The 6052-nt window shown below is 39.6% G+C and overlaps 1 long non-coding RNA gene across 1 annotated transcript in view; it reads left to right on the top strand.

The window, feature by feature from the left end:
• The first annotated feature begins 5492 nt into the window (after positions 1 to 5492).
• LOC115096183 overlaps positions 5493 to 6052 on the top strand; it is a 93323-nt gene continuing 92763 nt past the window's right edge. The window contains exon 1 of the long non-coding RNA XR_003857998.1: positions 5493 to 5595. This is a non-coding gene — a long non-coding RNA (uncharacterized LOC115096183). The remainder of the gene's footprint in view (positions 5596 to 6052) is intronic.

Here is a 6052-nt window from a genome sequence, read left to right as displayed (position 1 = left end):
CGGGGAAGGCATGTGTCTGTTCAGTGCAAGGTTATGTAGCATACAGCAGGCTAGAAAGAAAATTGTGCTTTCTATGTGCTTCTGTTTTGGGAAGGAAGGTTTCATTTAGTTGGTTGATACTGTACTATCAGAATCGTTTGTCAATATGTTACTGCAAGTTATACTTTCCATTAACCTTTCTTTCTTCCTTTCTTGATTACTGCTTCAAGCTTCTAGCAATCTCATTATCTATGAGCTTTCTCTTCTTAGCTATAATGGTAAGGATGGTTTACTGTAAGAAGAGATTTCAAGATGGGTTTAAGCATTTGTGGACTGGGGAAAAACCAAAATGGCTCCCTGAACAGATGCTTACTGCCAACGCTCTGGCAATCCTCAAAGATTTTCTTCAGTAATTTTTTACCTTTATGATGCCTCATAAGAGGAAAGGAAAACTGGGAGTTTTCCCATCTGAACCTCAAGTTCCTGCCGGACAGAGAACCATCCCGCAGTTCGCTTCCCCCATATTACAGATGAGGAAGCCGAGCCCCACTGGAGGCATGGGGGGGAGCCCCAATGCCTCCTGGGGATGTATTGTTGAGTCCTCCAGGGCCGCGGTTGTAGCTGGAAGCATTTCACCCTAATGCAGTCGACCAGCTGGTGCTACAGGGGAAGGAGTCCCCAGGTCAGACCCAGGAAGATGGGCTGTTCAGTGCAGTTGGGTTGCCTCCGCCGTGACAGAAGAGAGAGGAGCAGTAGGAGGAACTGCAATAACATCAAATTCTGAAGGAGTGGAGGTAAATAAAACCTTTTTGAAGCCCCTAGAAATTAAAAAAACAGCTGTTATAATGCTGGAGTCCCTTTGGGACTTAATTGTGGGGCTTGCTGCTGAACACAATGAGCAGGCCTATAGGGTCGAAAATACCTCCCAGAAAATTGCCTCTCTAGAAAAGGACTATAAAGTAAAATTGGAAGAACAAAACCAAGCCATAATAGAGATAAAGAAAGATCTGAAAGGAATAACTGACACTAATGCTGTTATAATGTAGGAACAATCTATATTAACACGCAGATTAGAGTCGGTGGAAAATTATCTACGTCAGCTAAATATAAGATTATTGAATTTTCCCCGAGTAATGGGAGAAGTCCCCTTGATTACTTTTAAAAGATATCTAAAATAAATTTTTAAGATACCAGAAGAACAAATACCATCTGTAAAAAAGATAATATACCTTCAACAGAAACAATCACAGTTTCAGATTTCACAAACTGGAGATCCTGGGAACTTTGATAACCTTTCAGATTATCTAGAGAGTTCTGGATTTGAAGTGGCAGAAAGAACTGTTTTGTTTGTTACCTTGTATTCTGAATACGATATGAAGCATTATTTCAAATGTATAAATATTACCTATCTTGGGGGTATGAGTCGTATTTTCCCCAATCCTTCCAGAGCGACACAACTATGCCGTAAGGAATTTTTGCAATTGTGTCCTGAAGCTTCGGCAAAAGGTGTCAATTTTGTACTACACTATCCTGCTAAATGTGTTATTAAATCCTCTGGTAATACCTTTGGGGTAGATTTTTAAAAATTGCGCGATCGCATACTTTTGTTCGCGCACCAGGCGCGAACAAAAGTATGCTGGATTTTATAAGATACGCGCGTATAAAATCCGGGGTCGGTGCTCGCAAGGGGGTGCACATTTGTGCAACCTGCGCGCGCCGAGCCCAGCGTGCGCTGCCTGTTCCCTCCGAGGCAGAAGTAAATCTGCGCGTGCCAGCAGGCTGCTGGCGCGCCGTCACCCGACCCGGGGGCTGGTCCGGAGGCCTCGACCAAGCCTCCGGGCCGGCACCACACCCCCGAAATGCCGCGTCGTTTCGGGAACGCTCTGACACACCCCCTCCCCGCCCCTTTTACAAAGCCCCGGGACTTACGCGCGTCCCGGGGCTTTACGCGCACCAGCGGCCTATGCAAAATAGGTGCGCCGGCGCGCGAGTGCCCTGTGCGCGTAAATCTGGAAGGATTTACGCGCGCAGGGCTTTTAAAATCCGGCCCTTTGTGTTTTATAACCCTGAACAGCTTAGGCAGTTTTTGAGTTCCAAAGAGCAGGCCCCCAACAGTAATTAACCGTGCATGAAGTAAAATATGGATATCAGGGAAGTTTTGATGTGATTATATTTCCTTTTTCTCCGTTAATTACATATGGGTTTTCCCCCGGTATTACCGCAAGTAGAAAGAGAGTATTTCTATATTATATATTTCTGTATTGTGATAATTTTGGAAAAAAAATATTTCTTGACATGCATACACTCTTATGTTTCCAAGCAAAGTAATCTTTGTTGTAATGGTAAAAGTTTGATAAATAAAAAATTAAAGAAAAGCATTTGTGGACTATGTCACTTCTTTTTTCAGCCCTACAATGACATATTCTTGTTGTAGCTGCTGGAGGATGAGTAGGATCTGGGGCAGGGAGAGAAACCTCCAGCTCCCAAAACAGCAGTCCAGCATCAGGTCCAAAGACAGGGCCCAAAACAGCAATCCAGCAGCAGGTCCAAACAGCCTTTCCATAGAGTCAGCGGAAAGCAACCACGTTGTTTAATTTAGTAATTCATTTTTTATAATGAATAATGAAATTTCCTTTACTTATTGAGCCCAATATTTAGTAGGCCTGTAAATCACCTTTATGTAGATTCTCTCCCGCATTGTTGTTTTATAGCCGAGCAAAATGTGTGTTACCTGTGAGAATCTTGATGACATGCATAAAGAGTCACATGTGAAAATCCTCCTTCCCTACTGAATATCTAAAAAATGTATATTTATGTTATAAATAAGATTACAACAAAATATAACCCAATCAATGTTGCTCCTGCCAGTTAGGAGGGGAAGCAGAGATTAAAAAAAGGATAGAAGCAATATCTGATTTACTAGTTATCCTTTAAAGGATACTTTTATTTTTCTTTTACAGCTCTTTCATCAAAAAGATAACACTCTTTTACTCGTATCAATGACACATTACTTCTGATACAAATAATTTCCAGATAAATATCAATAAACCATAAACAATAGACCATAAACAAGCTTGTTTATGTAACTACTTAGCCGTTCTTCTAAATTCTTTCAAAGTCCTCTTTTCTTCTTATAGAGTTAGCTGCTAGGATGTGCTGAATCCTCTTCTTCTCTTTCATTCTTCTGATTTTACCTACTGCCTAACTATAATTGAATCAAAAAGAGAAACTATCTCCCTACTCATGCTTATTTCTTCCGCCAGCTAAATATATGCATGTATCATATGTGTATGTGTTGCATCTAATTGTCAATGTTTACTAGCTAATAAAAAAGAAACAGATAATTATATTTACCCTAACTAGGCAAGTTTTTTATGCTTTTTGCACTATATTGTGAGTAGCTCTATAGTCTGTTCTTCTTAAATTCATATGTCCTTTTGTCAGAGTGCGCTTTGTCATTCGCAAGCAACTGTCCAGGATCTGTTTAATACAGACTTCTTCTCTATAATACAGCTTCTCTCTGTATTATATATTTTTCCTTCTTATATTCATCACAATGTCTCTTCATAGTATTTTCAATTATTTTTTTTTAGCTTATGCACTCTTGCTTTTCTTTTTTAGCTCAACAGCATATAAATTCACTGTCCATAATAATGTTTCTCTTATTCTCAGTCTAACAAAAACTGTCATCAATTTCACGCGGGACAGTTATTGTTTAAGATTACCTAAATTATTACCAATCTATGCATACTCACATTCTTATTCTACCTCTTATTTTCATCTGAGCAGAATAGAATCAATAACTGTGAGGAGCATTCATGCAGCACCTCCTCTCTCAACAATTTCTACTCAGGTTCTGAACAACTTTTGAAACTGTCACTGGGTTTCTATGGATCTCTGGTTTAATGCTTAGTAATGTCATATGCACTATTTTTTTTTATAAGCATTAATATATTTGTACCCTTTTCCTTAATGCATTTTCCTTTGACATTTCTATAAAATAGAATATTTTATGAGTCTTTTCCTTAATTTCTACATTTTCAACCATGTTATACTTTTAAATTCAATTTAGTACTTTGACTTTTAAAAGTACTATTGCACAGACTCAATCACCTGTAACTAGGGAAGCCAGACTGATGTCATACCTGGCTATGACCATAGAATTTTGATAATCACCATAGCAATTCCTGTTCTTTTCTTGTTTACTGGACCCTACCAGTGGTCATAAGGGTGGTTGGAATTACCCACTTATTTAATCATATTTGGTTCTTTATGTATTCCTAACACAAAAAAATAAATTCTATTACTTAGATTAATATTTCCTATGTACTACTATATTTTTCTTTTCCATGCCAACCTCTCATTAGCCATAAACTACTCCTAAAACTATTTTTAATTCTAATTCAAATTTAGAATTCTCTTTAATATTGGTTCAGTTCCTATCAACATTAATAAAACGCTCACTACTGATTAATATAGCTTCTTTCTAATTCTAAACCCTTTTAGTGCATTTCCCACTAACTAGCTTCTTTCTATGCTTTTTTTATACACATTAAATAATTTCAACCTTTAAAAATTTGCCATTTCTCAGATCTTTAGACTTTTCTCATATAAATACTACCTGCGTTTATTTTTAATTTTCTCTGGTTTTACTTGTTTTAATTCCTTTTTTAGTCCGTCCCCCCCCATACCCAGTACTGTGATGTCATTAATGACCTCAGCAGTACAGTCTCAAAGGTTTCAAACCTGCTTCAGCACTTCCTCCACTACTTCCAACATCTGCTTAGCCACCCCTTCCATTTTCCTTCATGTTCTCACTTCTCAATGCCAAACTGCAGCAGGGAACAAGCCACAGGCAGTAACAGCCTTTAAAATCACAGCTGACTCCTGCTGGTCAGCTGAATCTCCCTGCTCATCCCTCTTCCCTCATCCTGATGCCTATTTTTTTTTTTTTTAAGAATCCATGGCTCTTAACTGCCTCTGTGCCAAGCAACAGCAGCACCAATCCCCACTAGTGGCAGTGATTCCTTCAGCTCTGGACCCCCTCTCAGCTCCAGGGAATCACAGCCTCACTGTCCACACCAGGACTGCACTCTCACAGAGCCATCATCTCAATCAAACACCCTCCTCACCCAGCTTAACCTGACCAGCCAGGGCCTCTCCCCTGCAATGTGATCTCTGCCAGATAGATCTGATAAAACAAAAAAAAAAAAAAACTTACCTCACTCCCATTACTTGACACTGCAGCTGCCTCAGCTGCAGTGTCAGTAACAGAGGTAACGTTTAATCTTTAGCTCCCTTTCACATGTCTCTCATGTTTCCCAAACACAACAGTCCTCCAGTTTAGCTAGGTAGCAGAGAAATTAGACTAACTATATCCTGCCTCTTCAGAACTGAGACAGATATCTCTCTCTTTTCCACGCTTTACCTTTTTTTTTTTTTAACAATCTTTATTGATATTTCTTTCAGCTGCAACCAGCCTCCTGTCAGCTGTATTTTCTCTGTATAGCAGAGGTAATCTGTACCACACCAGCAGTGACTCGCCTGCTCTCCTCATCAGTGACATCACTCCTCCTGCTAAACCCAGCTCCACAAATGCCTAGAGGCTACTCCCTGGTAAGTATTATTATTTTTATGTTTTCTAAGCCTATCCACAGGCTGTTTAGTGAACAAAATCTCTGGATACAATTAGCCTAATAACTTGACCTGTATAGTCAGTGAGTTAAGCTGAATATAACAGCCTTAAGTTATCCAGCCACATGTAGCTGGAAAACTTAAAAACCTAACCGGCTATATTTGAAAATAGCCGGTTAGGTTTTATCTTTAAAAGATATCCAGATAAGTAGTGATGAAAATAAAAATAAAGAAATGAAAGGTCCAGCTGCCCTTCTCTCCCTCTTCAAAATGTCATTCATGGTCCTGTTGGGCTGTGCTTTCTACACACTCCAAACCTTTCTAAATATTTTAAAAGTCCCCAGGGTTACAGGCCCGGGCTCCAGGCTTTTGCAAGCAAGGAAAATTGGTCTGTCCCCTTCCCTTCCCCCTCCACCCACAGTGCAGATATGTGAGGCCA

Source organism: Rhinatrema bivittatum, chromosome 7 (assembly GCF_901001135.1).
Source record: "Rhinatrema bivittatum chromosome 7, aRhiBiv1.1, whole genome shotgun sequence".
NCBI classification, from domain to species: Eukaryota; Metazoa; Chordata; class Amphibia; order Gymnophiona; family Rhinatrematidae; genus Rhinatrema; species Rhinatrema bivittatum.
The sequence above is the reverse complement of the archived record's forward strand: the minus strand, read 5'-3'. Positions and strand labels throughout refer to the sequence as shown.